The sequence below is a fragment of the Cervus elaphus genome, chromosome 8, assembly GCF_910594005.1.
Source record: "Cervus elaphus chromosome 8, mCerEla1.1, whole genome shotgun sequence".
In the NCBI taxonomy this organism is placed as follows: domain Eukaryota; kingdom Metazoa; phylum Chordata; class Mammalia; order Artiodactyla; family Cervidae; genus Cervus; species Cervus elaphus.
The window spans coordinates 14,933,639-14,948,902 of NC_057822.1; positions in this window are offsets into that span (position 1 = coordinate 14,933,639).

Here is a 15,264-nt window from a genome sequence, read left to right on the forward strand (position 1 = left end):
CAGATTGGCTAATATGTATCAAATATCCTTTGGTCTAGCAATTCTACTTCCAGGAAATCCAAGGACATAATCTAGGATATACGTAAAGACTTGTTTAACAAAGATATTAATTACAGCACTTACAACAGTCCCCAAACCTGAAACACATAAAAACAACAACAAAGGCAATATCCTAAATGTTCAACAATAAGCTTAAATAAATAGCAAAAGGTTTGTATACTGAAACCCCCTCACCCAGTTCTATATTTAATCACGTGGAAAAATGGATACAAAATTGCAGTTACAACAAGATCACAGTTTTGTTTGATAGTTACAAGTGATGATCTTTACAGAGTGTGATTAATGGAGCAGTCTTCCCTTTTCTGTGCATTTTTATATTTTCAAAAAGGTCTGTAATGAATTCTGTAATAAGCAGGAAAAGGGAGTTTTTCTCAAAAGACGTGTCCTTCTCTTGGACAGCTTTATGGTGTGTGAAAGTTTCATCCACACCCTCCAGGAAGCAACCCCTGAGGTCCTGGCAAGATCAGCCCCAAGGGCCTCTTTGGACCTTTAGTCCAGAGTGTGATCATGAAGCAATTTTGTTTCTCCACAGACTTATGGCAACTCATTTCCTTTTTTTCCCCCTTTTTCTGTTTTTCCCCCTAGCCTCACCAAGTGGCATGCAGGATCTCAGTTCCTCAACCTGGAATTGAACCCGTGGCCCCTGCAGTGAAAGGGCAGAGTTTTAACCACTGGACTGCTAAGAAAGTCCCACAACTAATTTTCTACATCCTGGAAATGAATTTCCTATCTCTTCAGCTTGGTTTCTTCTATTTTACCTCACAAAAGAAGTTGACATTCATTCCTCATGCCTACACTTGTCTTCTGAGGTTCCTGACCTTAGAGAATGCAGTGATGATTATGCCATTTAAAAACCAAACATTTAATTGGTTGCACAGGTATTAGTTGAGGCGTTTCGGCATGTGGGATCTTTTGTTGCAGCATGCAAACTCTTAGTTGCAGCATATGGGATCTAGTTTCTTGACCAGGGATTGAACCTGGGCCCCCTGATTTGGGAACGCAGTGTTTTAGCCACTGGACCACCAAGAAAGTCCTATTATGCCCATTTTTCAGGAACATGTGCAGTGACCAGCCCAAAGCCATACAGTAGTGGAGTCACAATTGACCCTGAGAATCGCAAGCTGGTGCCCCAGGGAGCACAAGCTTCATGAAGGTGAGAGTGGAAACCTCTAGTTGCCTCAAAGTCATTTCAAGAAGATCAGAGTTTATAGAGGTCTGATGAGCTCAGGGCACTAGAACAAGAAGAAATAACAGCAGCCTTTCCCTTCTACCATCAACCCCTACAATGATTCTAGCCAGGGATGGAGCCCCCAGAAAGGAAAACAGCTAAGATTACACAGAAACACACAAAATGTCAGGGTTATTCATTCAGGTTTTTAAAATGTCCTAGTCTTTGGGCATACTAAGGATCATAAAGGGAATATTGACAGCTCAGGGGAAGGAGAGAGTACCTCATTCTTCTTTCACTCAACTATTAAATTTTAGTAATAGCTGCTATCATCTACATATTATTGAGTACTGTGTGCCAAATTGCATGCCAGCACTGTGCTCAAAACTTTATATCCATTGTCTCAATTAGTTCTTACAACAGACTATACATGCGGTCACTGCTTTATTATGTGCAGTTTTTAAACTAGAGGAAACAAAGGCACAGAAAGGTTAGATCATCTGACTGGCCGGTACCCAGTCCTGCCAGGTGAAAAGACAGTCTCTGGAGATGTGAGACGCACAGCACAGCTGGGTTCCAGCCAGAGGAATCATGGAGGTTTCTGCAAGAGGGATCTTGAAGATTACTGAGGATTTGGCTTTGGGGTGGGGTACCTTTCAGGCTGAAAGAACATTTGGAGCAAACCACCTGAAGTGAAAGAGAGTCAGGGGTGCCGGGGGGTTTATTCAGTGGGTTTTTGGGAATCAGGAATTTTCTTAGGTCATGATCAGATTGACATTTTATAAAGATCACTTGCAGGAAGACTGGAGATGAAAGAGATGAATGCAAGACAGGCTAAGAAATCTTTCTGTTAGTGTTCTGTGGTAGACAAAATAATACCCCCAAAGATATCCAGGTCCTAATCCCGGGAATTTGTGATCATGTTACCATACTTGGCAAAGCAGACTTTGTAGATGTGATTAAGTTAAGGATTTTGAGATGGAAAGATTATCCTGGATTATCTGGATGGGCCCAATATAATCACAAAGGTCCTTCCAAGGGTAAAAGGGAGGAAGAGAGCCAGAGAAGATGTGATGACATGAGCAGAGGTCAGAGTAGTGTGATTGTTGGCTGCAGACCACAAGTCAGGGAATGATGGCAGCTTCTTAGGCTGGAAAGGCAGGGAGACAGGCTCCCCTAGAGCCTCCAGAAGGAACACAGTTTCTTTTTTTTTTCCCAATTGTTTTTATTAGTTGGAGGTTAATTACTTTACAATATTGTAGTGGTTTTTGCCATACATTGACATGAATCAGTCATGGATTTACATGTGTCCCCCATCCTGAACCCCCACTCCCACCTCTCTCGCCATCCCATCCCTCTGGGTCATCTCAGTGTACCAGCCCCGAGCACTTGTCTCATGCATCCAACCCTGGACTGGCGATCTGTTTCACACTTGATAATATACATGTTTCGATGCTGTTCTCTCAGATCATCCCACCCTTGCCTTCTCCCATAGAGTCCAAAAGTCTGTTCTATACATCTGTGTCTCTTTTTCTGTCTTGCATATAGGGTTATCGTTACCATCTTTCTAAATTCCATATATATGCGTTAGTATACTGTATTGGTGTTTATCTTTCTGGCTTACTTCACTCTGTATAATGGGCTCCAGTTTTATCCATCTCATTAGGAACACAGTTTCTGATCATACCCTGATGTTAGCCCCAGAAGACCCATTTCAGACTTCTGACCTCCAGGATCAGAAGACAATACATTGTGCTCTTCTAAGCCACCAAATTTGTTAACAGCAGCAATAGGAAACTAAGACATGTTCTTTTGGTGCAAGCAACAGAAACAGACTTTGACTACACTAAGCAAAAAACAAAAGGAATTAATTCAGGGGATATAGTTGTACAACTTCGAGCCTTGGGGATGAGAGGAGCCAGAGGTGCCTAGGGTAATCTACATATCAGGAACAAGGGGACAATGCAGAGGTGAATGTTTATTTCCTCCTCCAGTTTTTTCCGTGTGGAGAGACCTCTTTCAGATAACACTCTTGCCTATTGCCTCCCTCCTTCACCCATCTATCTTCCCCAGAGGGGGAGAAGGAGGAGTGAATTATCTGATGTGAGTTTAGGGAGAATGAATGGAGCTCAACTCAGCTTTTCCTCCTTCTTTCAGATCTACCTGCCCATAAGAACCTTGGTTTTTTTGTGCCCTTCCTCAAAGTTTTAAATTTCTCAGGGTCTGACCCTCATAGAAAGGACTATGATATTCCAGTACTGTCTGAGACTGGGTAGAGTAGATTATTTGGGGGGTTCAGTATTAGTAAACTCACATGTCAATCAGACCTAAAGGTAGGTTCCCAGCAACTTTGTCAGTAGCAAAGCTGATATTCTGATCTCCCTCTGCCCTACTTCTGTAGCTATCTCTCTTTTGGTTCTAAACTTGGATGAGAACCAAGTTCTACCTGCCAAGTACTACCCCCAAACTCAACAAAGAGTTTCTCACAGATGCTATGATTGGAATGACTCAGTCCAACTGTCTTCTATACCTGTGTCCTTCCACTCGGTATTTACAGTCCTGGCTTGGTTTGGAGCTCATGTTCACCCCTTGCCAAAGGTGGAGAGTACCTTGACTGACAGTTCCCTCAAGACTGCAAGGAGGGAGAAGTAGTTCTTCAAAAACAAATGATGACAGTTTCCAAAATAAGAGGGAAGAGCTGTTGGGCATGCAGAAGTGACAGATGTCAAGTCAGAAGTAGCTATGGTAAAAGTCCAGGAGAGAGATAATATGGGACTGGAGTATACAGGTAGAGCTAATGGGACTTGACACCAGACCAGATGGAGATGACGGTGTCCCAGGTGATTAGGGGGATGGTGGTGCCACTAATTCATCTCATTCATTCCTTAATTGACTCATTCAATATACATTTATTGGGCATATGTTATATGCCCAATATTGTGCTGGGTGCTAGGGATCCAGTGGTGGGACGAAGAGAGCAGTCATAAAACTTGCAGTCTAGTGGGGAAAAAAGACAAGATGGTGATTTCAGCACGATGATGGAGACTGTGCTGGGGAAAGTACAGTCTGCAGCAGAAACACAATGGGGTGGGAGAACCTAGCCTAGATTTGAAGGGAAGTGACATCTAAGACATGAAATCTCAAGAATGTGGAGGAGGACTTCCCTGGTGGTCCAGTGGCTAAGACTTTATGCTCCCAATGCAGGGGGCCTAGGTTCAATCCCTGGTCACCGAACTAGATCCCACACGCTGCAACTAAGAGTTTTGGTGCCACAACGAAAGATCCTGTGTGACACAACTAATATCTGGTGAAGCCCCAAAAAGAAAAGAATGAAGAGGATTTGCCTGGAGAGGAGGGAGGGGAAAAGGGGGAGAGTGTATGTAAAGCCCTGGAGGCAAGAGAGGCTATGGAAAGTTGAGGGGAACCTTGATACTCTGCAGAAGAACGTCTCTTTTATGCTGTGGAAATTCTGTCCTGCAAAGGGCTTGGGGAAGAAGGAGCCAGCTCTCACCTACAGAGCTGAAAGGGTGGAATCTTGCTTTCCTTCCTCGCAACTGGGAAATGAGCACATGACCAGGCCTGACTAGTGGGATGTTTCTGCCCAGGACTTCGACCTTTGAGAGAGAGAGAGAAGTAAAGTGGCAGGGCCTGTTCTTGGAGGGGAGGGGAGAGTCCCACAGCAGTGTGTAGCCAGTGGCCAGTAGTGGCTGTCCAACCAGGCTTTTCCTGTGTTACATCTTTGCCTGTGTTCTTAGCCTAACTGCTTTTGGTTCCTATCTACATTTGGAATTTGTAAACCCCCCACATTATTCAATAAACTCCTTCACTGTTTAGGTTAGGCACCAAAACCCTGATCCTACTGACCTGAGAGAGGGTCAGTCTGGCTGCAGCTACCACAGACGGTAAGAGAAAAAAAAGAAGAGGGTGAAGAGGCAGGGACTCAGAATTTGCTGGGAGCTTCTATGGAAGGCTTTCTTCTACAGTAGAAAGGAAGATATCCAGGGGGAAAATGTCCCTTCCTGCTTGCCTTTGTATATTAGGGAAGCATGCAATACCTAGCTTAATAGCCATCCTGGGACCATTTGGTAGGAACCAAGGCTCTCAGAGAAGCTGACCCAGAGTCAGACATCACTGAGCTGCTCAGTTAAACAACCTGATACCTACCAGCATCTTCTTCTAGGTCCCTTGTGATGAGAGATAAACTCCTCATGTTCAAGCCACATTTATTTGGGTGCTCTTATGTCTGCTGCTACAGGCACCTTATGGAACTTGGGCAAGATACCTAACCTCTCTAGGCCTCAGTTTCTCTTTGCAGAGGATGATCATACCTGCCTCACAGGAGCATAGTAAACACTGAACTAGATAATTTGTTGCTGTTGTTCAGTCACTAAGTCCACACTTTGCAACCCCATGGACTGCAGCATGCCAGGCTCATCTGTCCTCCACTCTCTCCTGGAGTTTGCTTAAACTCATGTCCATTGCATCAGTGATGCTATCATCCTCTGATGCCCCCTTCCCCTTTTGCCTGCAGTCTTTCCCAGCATCAGGGTCTTTTCCAATGAGTCAGTTCTTCACATCAAGTGGGCAAAGTATTGGAGCTTCAGCTTCGGAAGCAATCCTTCTGATGAATATTCAGGGTTTATTTCCTTTAGGATTAACTGATTTGATCTCCTTGTAGCTGAAAGGACTTTCAAGAGTCTTCTGCAGCACCACAATTTGAAACCATCAATTCTCCAGTGCTCAGCCTTCTTTATGGTCCAACTCTCACACCCATACATGACTACTGGAAAAACCATAGCTCTGACTATACAGACCTTTGTTGGCAAAGTGATGTCTTTGCTTTTTAATATGCTGTCTGGGTTTGTCATGGCTTTCCCTCCAAGGAGCAAGCATATTTTAATTTCATGGCAGCAGTCACCGTCTGCAGTGATTTTGGAGCCCAAGAAAAGAAAACCTGTCACTGCTTCCACTTATTCCCCTTCTATTTCCCATGAAATGATGGGATGGGGCTTCCCAGGTGGCTCAGTGGTAAAGAATCCACCTGCCATTGCAGGAGACACTACCAGAGACACAGGTTTGATCCCTAGCTCAGGAAGATCCCCTGGAGGAGAAAATGGCAATCCACTCCAGTATTCTTGTGTGGAAAATTCCATGAACAGAGGAACCTGATGTGCTACAGTCCATGGGGTCTCAAAGCACACAGCATGCCCACACAATGGGACTGGAGCATGATCTTAGTTTTTTTACTGTTAAGTTTCAAAACAGCTTTTTCCCTCTACTCTTTCACTTTCATCAAAAGCCTTCTTAGTTCCTCTTCATTTTCTATGATTAGAGTGATACCATCTACATATCTGAGGTTGCTGATATTTCTCCTAGCAATCTTGATTCCAGCTTGTGAGTCATCCAGCCCAGCATTTTGCATGATGTACTCTGTAGAGATCAAATTGCCAACATCCGCTGGATCATCAAAAAAGCAAGAGAGTTCCAGAGAAACATCTATTTCTGCTTTATTGACTATGCCAAAGCCTTTGACTGTGTGGATCACAATGAACTGTGGAAAATTCTGAAATTGATGGGAACACCAGACCACCTGACCTGCCTCTTGAGAAATCTGTATGCAGGTCAGGAAGCAACAGTTAGAACTGGACATGGAACAACAGACTGTTTCCAAATAGGAAAAGGAGTTCCTCAAGGCTGTATGTCATCACCCTGCTTATTTAACTTATATGCAGAGTACATTATTAGAAATGCTGGGCTGGATGAAGCACAAGCTGAAATCAAGATTGCCAGGAGAAGTATCAATAACCTCAGATATGCAGATGACACCACCCTTATGGCAGAAAGTGAAGAAGAACTAAAGAGCTTCTTGATGAAAGTGAAAGAGGAGAGTGAAAAGTTGGCTTAAAGCTCAACATTCAGAAAACTAAGATCATGGCATCCAGTCCCATCACTTCATGGCAAATAGATGGGGAAACAGGGGCAGACTTTATTTTCTTGGGCTCCAAAATCACTGCAGATGGTGACTGCAGCCATGTAATTAAAAGATGCTTACTCCTTGGAAGAAAAGTTATGACCAACCTAGACAGTGTATTAAAAAGCAGAGACATTACTTTGCCAACAAAGGTTCGTCTAGTCAAGGCTATGGTTTTTCCAGTGGTCATGTATGGATGTGAGAGTTGGACTATAAAGAAAGCTGAGCACCGAAGAATTAATGCTTTTGAACTGTGGTGTTGGAGAAGACTGTTGAGAGTCCTTTGGACTGCTAGGAGATCCAACCAGTCCATCCTAAAGGAAATAAGTCCTGAATATTCATTGGAAGGATAGATGTTGAAGCTGAAACTCCAATACTTTGGCCACCTAATGTGAAGAACTGACTCATTTGAAAAGACCCTGATGGTGGGAAAGATTGAAGGCAGGAGGAGAAGGGGACGACAGAGGATGAGATGGTTGGATGGCATCACTGACTGAATGGACATGAGTTTAAGTAAGCTCTGGAAGTTGGTGATGGACAGGGGAGCCTGGTGTGCTGCAGTCCATGGGGTCTCAAAGACTCGGACACAACTGAGCGATTGAACTGAACTGAAGCACAGCACTGAAAAAGGACAATGATGTTGGGTCTTAAAGCTTCTGCCCAGAAATGGCACAGGCTGTGGAATTACCACAGTCATATGCACTCACATTTTATTTGCGAAAGCAATTCTCCCGGCCATATAGCAACCAAGGAGACTGGGATATAATCCTCTCACTGGGAGGGCCCCAGTAGGAGGAGCAGTGAACATTCATGAACAATAATATAATCTGCTTCCTGAAGGAATCAAAATGAAGACTGAGAAAAGCTCCTTGGAAATGGCCTCAAGGAGTCTGTCCATTTGGAGAAAGCAACGGCGACCCACTCCAGTGTTCTTGCCTGGAGAATCCCAGGGACGGAGGAGCCTTGGTGGGCTGCTGTCTATGGGGTCACACAGAGTCGGACACGACTGAAGAGACTTGGCGGCAGCAGCAGCAGCAGTAGTTTGTCTATTACCTTTAACAAGGGAGTAGTTTCAGCTGGAGCTTGGGGTGGAGAGTGGATTGAGGTGGGGGAGGTGTGAGTCAAGATTCCTCATTCTTGAGGCTGGGCCAGGAAAGGAGGGAGACAGTGAGCTGGTAACCTGAGGAGTGGCCAAGTGGAAGGGAAGGTGTCTTCTAGAAAGAGGTAACCTGTTTATTAGCCTGAGTGTCATTTTTAGTATAACCAATCTCTTTCTGCCACTGTAGTTTTTCTGCCTTCATGCTAGGGATGACAGTAAGGAAGACAAAGAAAAGAGAACGAGTCTCATTTGAGGATGCTAAATGCTGAGGTCCTGCCTAAGGGAAAAGAAAAATAGAAGAAGCAAAGTTAGCTCCCCACTGCCAGAACCAAGCATTTTCATAAATCTGGGGAAACTTGGGGGTCAGTGGCACGAAGAGTATCAATGATAGGAGGTGTGGGAAATCCTAGAGCAGATGAAGATCTATCATTTTCCTGGGGACTGGAGTGTGGGGTGGGATGGGGGGCAAAGAAAGCATAGGATCTCAGAGCCCTATCCCCACCCATGATTCAGAGCAAGGCCAGAGACCCGAGACACCCTATGGCCCCGCTCCTGACCCAGTGTACAGAAGGGGCATTAGAATGCATAGCTGCCCATTGGGGGTTGGTGGGCAGTGGACACTGGTGACCAGTGGATTAGAAGAGGCCTTGAGAGAGTTACAAGGAGCTCACAGGAGAGACCTCTGTGGACTGATGACCGGAAAGCAAATGGGGACAAGGACAGCCCTGCAGGCCCTCTCAGGAGGAGCCTAGTGTGGTGGTCAGCTGCCGCCACTGCTATTTTTATAAGCCCACAGTCCCTTATCTAGGACCAAATGTGATTCAGAATTTGGAGTTCTTTTGGACTTTAAACAAAAGTGATAGCAGTGCGTTATGTAACGCCGTGAGTGTGGTCGGGGGCAGCCCCATGTAATGAAATACATGAATATTTCTGCAGTAAAATGTATGAGATGCCTAAAGATTATAGAGACTCATATCCTTCAAGTTGGAATGTCTTTCAGGTCAGATTTTGCTGCCAAGGAACTTTTGGTGCCAAATTTAAAAAGTCTTTCCTAAGGCAGTCCTGGGAGTCAGCCTGCCTCATTCCCATCCCTCCTCCCCCTTCCCCAGATCTAAGTGGTCAGCAAGTTGTATCTGCCCTGTCTCCTTAACACCTCTCATGTCTGTGTCCTTCCTTCCTTCCCTCTGGCTCCATCCTGGTTCAGTCCACCTTCCCCTCTCACCAGGATTATCTCAACTGCCCTCTGGCTGACCTCCTATAGCCTCCAGTTTCTCCCCAGTATTGCTCTCAGAGGAGCTGCTGTAGAATGCAAACTTTTGGCCTGGCTGGGATGTTCCATCAGGAGACTGAAATGATTAATGAAAAACACCAGCAGAACTGAAGAATGCCAACTTTTCTTTAATGGCCCAGTGTATGGAAATCTGGGCTTTCCAGGTGGCCAATGACCCACCTGCCAATGCAGGAGACTTAAGAGACGTGGGTCCAATCCCTGTGTTGGGAAGATTCCCTGGAGGAGGGCACGGCAACCCATTCCAGTATTCTTGCCTGGAGAATCCCCCTGGACAGAGAAGCCTGGCAGCCTACAGTCCATAGGGTCACAAAGAGTCAGTCATGCCCGAAGTGACTTAGCGCCCATGGAAATCTATCTATTGGGAGTCCACTAAGCAGGAGACATTGTGCATGTTCCCAGATGGAGGTACAGGGAGCTGAGGCCTCCCAAATCCACACTGAGATGCAAGCTGCTGCTCCCCCACAGAAAGAGGGTTCTGCTAGGTGTGAGAAGCCTCCATCTCCTCCTGGCTCCTGGCTGACTGCTTAGGCAGGAGCTGATTATGTGCCTGCCTGGTGCAGGCAACTAGCACAAAATGTATATCTCAGAGTTTATTTCTCAGGCCTAGGAGGACCAGGCTTCAATCAGCCTGAAAGCTCTCCTTGCAACTCCCAAATCCAGTGCTGACCTCCAGAGTGCCTGGCTGGCTGGCCACAATCACAGTTCTGTTTCACAGGTCACATTGGCCCAGCGGGCAAAAACCAAAGCAGGCCAAGAGGTCAGCTATGCCTGCTTGGGCCCATAAAGGTCAAAGGGCTTCTCAAGGCAGAACAGCTGCCTTTGATCCCACTGCTGTGTGTATGAAAAAAAAGAGAGGAGAGAAATGCAGCTCAGGGTCCTTACTGTTCTAGCTTCAGTGATCCCGCATGATCACAGGGCTTCCATTTCACTCTTGCTTTTTGGCCATCATGGTTCTCCATAATTTAATTTTAAAATCATTTTTTTGTTTATTTTTTGGCCTCGAAGCTTGCAGCTTAATTCCCTAACACAGGGATTGAATTCAGGCCCATGGCAATGAGAGCATGGAGTCCTAACCACTGGGGCACCAGGGAATTCCCTGAAGAATCATTTATTGAGCAAGTATTTATCCCAGGCCCTGTGTTCAACTTTCTGCATATAATTTTACTGAGTCATCACATCCCTAGGGCTGTGTCAGAACTATCACAATCCTGTTTTCTGTTTGGGAAAATCAAGTCCCAGCCTGGTTGATCGCTTGCTTGAAATCCTGCAGTTAGTGAAAGCTCCCACCACATGGCATTTTCTTTGGTGGTAGATCACTGTCATTCGCAGATATTTTCTGCCTTTCCCTGTTACATATCCCTGCTTTGTGAAACTTCAGCAAGAAGTGGGCAGAAGTGACATACATAGCACTTCAGGGCAGAGCTTTTGAGAGCCAGTGCAGGATTTTTATGTTCTCTTTGCCCTGCCTCTGCAGACACAGAAACCTGTGTTAGGATGGATCCTCTCTTGGATCAGGTCTCCGAGAACCTGCCTGGAGGTAAAACCCCTTTTTGATTCATACGAGTGTAGAATATGAGGAAGAAATTTATTTTGTGGACTTTCCCTGGTGGTATAGTGGATAGGAGTCCACCTGCCAATGCTGGGGACCCAGGTTTGATCCCTGGTCTAAGAAGATTCCACATGCTGCAGAACAACTAAGCCTTTGTGTCGTAACTACTGAGCCCACACTCTAGAGCCTGTGAGTTGCAGCTACTGAGCCCATGTGCTGCAATTCCTGAAGCCCAGGCACCTAGAGCCTACAGCCTGTGCTTTGCAACAAGAGAAGCCACTGCGGTGAGAAGCCCGCACACTGCAAGGAAGAGTAGCCCCTGCTTGCTGCAAACAGAGGAAGCATGTGCACAGCAACGGAGATTCAGCACAACCAAAAATAAATAAATAAAGTGATTTATATAAAAAAGAAATTTATTTTGTTGTTTCAGGCTACTGAGGTTGCCCCTGTTGTTTCTTACTATAGCAAAACCAAGTCCATCCAAACTGATCTATCCCTCACTGGGGTTAAAACAAAGTGGCTGGACAAGAGGCTCTTGCCAAGTGAACTGAGACCTACTTACCATGGACTTTGAGTTTCAATTACCCACCCTCCCCCCATCTACCAGAGCATACCCACCCTGCTTCTGTACCTTTCTGGGGCTCCACAACCTCCCCTGACCTGGTACCTACTTCCCAGTCTCTGTAACTTGCTTCGTGTCCCTTTGCCATCCAAACCACAATGCTGAGATGCAGTTTTCTAAAGAACTGGCTAAGCCCAAGCCACTTCAACAAGCAAAGCCTTTCAGCTCGCAGCGTTTTGAGGTCACTGTGGCCAAATGTTAATTTCCATAAATGCTGCCAGCCTACCAAGAAAAGGCTTATGTTGTTAACAGCAACCAGTACACGCTTTGGGGGGAAGGCTGCACACACTGCCTGTGAGAAACGAGCCAGAAATTCTCTTGGAAAATGATGCTGCAGAACAGAGGGCAGTGGGTTGGAATTGCTCCTAAAACAACATTTACTGAGCACCTACTATGTCGTGGTGATCAGAACTCTGTGGTCCCTGGGTCAGGGATCTCAGATGACAATGGACACAGACAAGAGAGTGAGCAGAGGATGGTAGTACAGTGTAATAAATGAGGTGGGCTGGTTAATTTAGTCATTCATTCATCTGATGCATATTTATTGGGCTCTTCTGATATGCTCAGGACTGGACATCTAGTGCAAACCAGACGGGGGTTCTCACTGCCCTGCTGATTTTTTTTTATGCTTAAATTTTTTTTTTTTTTTCACTTTCGGCGGCACTGGGTCTTTGTTGTGGCACACGGGCTCTTCATTGCTTCGTGCACAGGCTTTCTCTAGTTGTGGTGAGCTGGGGCCATTTTCTAGTTGTGGTGTGCAGGCTTCTCATTGCAGTGGCTTCTCTTGTTGCAGAGCACAGGCTCTAGGCCATGCAGCCTCAGTAGTTGTGGTGCATGGGCTCAGTTGTCCCGCAGCGTGTGGAATCTTCCAAGACCAGGGATAAGACTGCGTCCCCTCCATTGGCAGGTGGATTCTTAACCACTGGACCACCAAGGAAGTCCCTGCCCTGCTGAAGTTTCTAGTCTACCAGACACCAGAGAAATAGACACAATGTACTAAGGAAGCATTTAGTAGAAGTGAATAATCTGGGAATGGGGTGGGCATTCTGGGATAACTTTACAAAGGACATGACTCCAGAGCTGAGTCCTGAAGGATGAGCTGGAAGGAGGCAGCAAAGAAGAAGCAGGAAGGGCATTCCAGGAAGAGGAAACTGTTTAAGCAAAGGCCTCGAAGCATGAATCAGCTTAGTGCACTTAGTAAGTGCAATTAGTTTGGTTTGAGTGAAACATAGAGTTTATACGAAAGAGGAGGAAGAGATAAGGTAAGAAACTAGTCTGACAGGCACTTTTTATCTCAAAGAGTCCTAAGTTCCAGGTTCACTTGCTTGGACTTAACCTGAAAACAGTAGGAGCCATAGGAAGAGTTTGAGTTGGAGTATTTATTAGTTAGAAACAGGCTCAACTACTAAAATGCAAATCAAAACCACAATGAGGTACCACTACACGCCAGTCAGGATGGCTGCTATCCAAAAGTCTACAAGCAATAAATGCTGGAGAGGGTGTGGAGAAAAGGGAACCCTCTTACACTGTTGGTGGGAATGCAAACTAGTACAGCTGCTATGGAGAACAGTGTGGAGAGTCCTTAAAAAACTGGAAATAGAACTGCCATATGACCCAACAATCCCACTCCTGGGCATACACACCGAGGAAACTAGATCTGAAAGAGACACATGTACCCCAATGTTCATCGCAGCACTGTTTATAATAGCCAGGACATGGAAGCAACCTAGATGCCCATCAGCAGACGAATGGATAAGAAAGCTATGGTACATATACACAATGGACTATTACTCGGCCATTAAAAAGAATACATTTGAATCAGTTCTAATGAGATGGATGAAACTGGAGCCCATTATACAAAGTGAAATAAGCCAGAAAGATAAACACCAATACAGTATACTAACACATATATATGGAATTTAAAAAGATGGTAATGATAACCCTATATGCAAGACAGAAAAAGAGACACAGGTGTATAGAACAGACTTTTGGACTCTGTGGGAGAAGGGGAGGGTGGCATGATCTGAGAATAGCACTGAAACATGTATATTATCAAGCGTGAAACAGACCACCAGCCCAGGTTGGATACATTAGACAAGTGCTCAGAGGTGGTGCACTGGGAAGACTCAGAGGGATGGGATGGGGAGGGAGGTGGGAGCGGGGATCAGGATGGGGAACACATGTAAATCCATGGCTGATTCATGTCAATGTATGGCAAAAACCACTACAATATTGTAAAGCAATTAGCCTCCAACTAATAAAAATAAATGGAAAAAAAGAGAAAGAAACAGGCTCAACTACTATAATAAAGACTCCAAAATAACTATGGGTTAAACAAGATAGAGGTTTACTTGTCACTTATGTAAAAACCAGAGTAGGTAAGCCAGAGTGGGCATGGTGGTTCCACAATCGTCAGGACCCTGCCTGGCACCTTCCCTCCTGTTGCCCAAACATCCTTAATATACTGCTTCCTTCTAGTGGTCCAAGAGGGCGGCTTCAGCTCTGATCACCACTTCTGCATTTCAGCCAGCAGGGAGGAATGAAGGGGCTGTGGAAACACACCCCTTTCCTTGAAAGGCATAACCTCCAATTTGCACACATCACTGTCTTTCATTGCTCTGTCCAGAATGTAGTCTCATCACCACCCTTGGCAGCCAGAGTGCCAGGAAACATAGCTTTTATTCTGGACAGACATGTGCTCATCTAAAATGTAGAGACTCTTACTAAAGGAACGATGGACGTTGGGGGACAACGAGCTGTCTTCATCAGGGAGTGATAATCCTATTTGTCTTTTGGAAAGGTCTCTCTTGGGAAGGGTGGAGAACAGACTGGATGGTAAGAGGTCAGAGTCAAAAGTATAATCCAATGGGAGCTACTGAGGCTTGAGCCAAGGCAGAGACATCTAGGGTCGGAGAAGTGGACAAAAAAGGCTTAGGAGATATTTGAAAGTTGAATGGACAGGACCTGGTGGTCAATTGACTCTACTTCTAATTCACTGTACATATCATAATACTGTGCCTAGCACAGTGCCTGGCAAACAACACATGCTTATGAGTGAATGAATATATGAGGTGAAAGGGGAATGAATAAGTGAGTGAATGAATGAGGTGAAACAGGAGGAGTCAAGAACAACAACAACAACAACAATAATAATGGCTTCAGGAACTAGTTTGAAGAATATCAACACTTAAAGGTAAATATCAAACAGTTAAAAAAACACCAGCTCTAATCTGTCACTCCCCCTTTCCTGATGGGCTCTTGCCTTCCCCCACCTCCTATGAAGTTGCCAGCTGGTTCCAAAATGTTCAGTCATTTTTGGTTTTTAGTGCGGCCTCTCTCTCTCCTGTTTTCCTATTTTTTTGGCTGCCCCAAGGGCATACCAGATCCCAGTTCCCCAACCAGGGATGGAACTCCCGCCCCCTGCAGTGGAAGTACAGCATCCTAACCACTGGACTGCCGGGGAATTCCCTAGTTTTGGGTGCAGTCTTTAGTTTGAGGCATTAC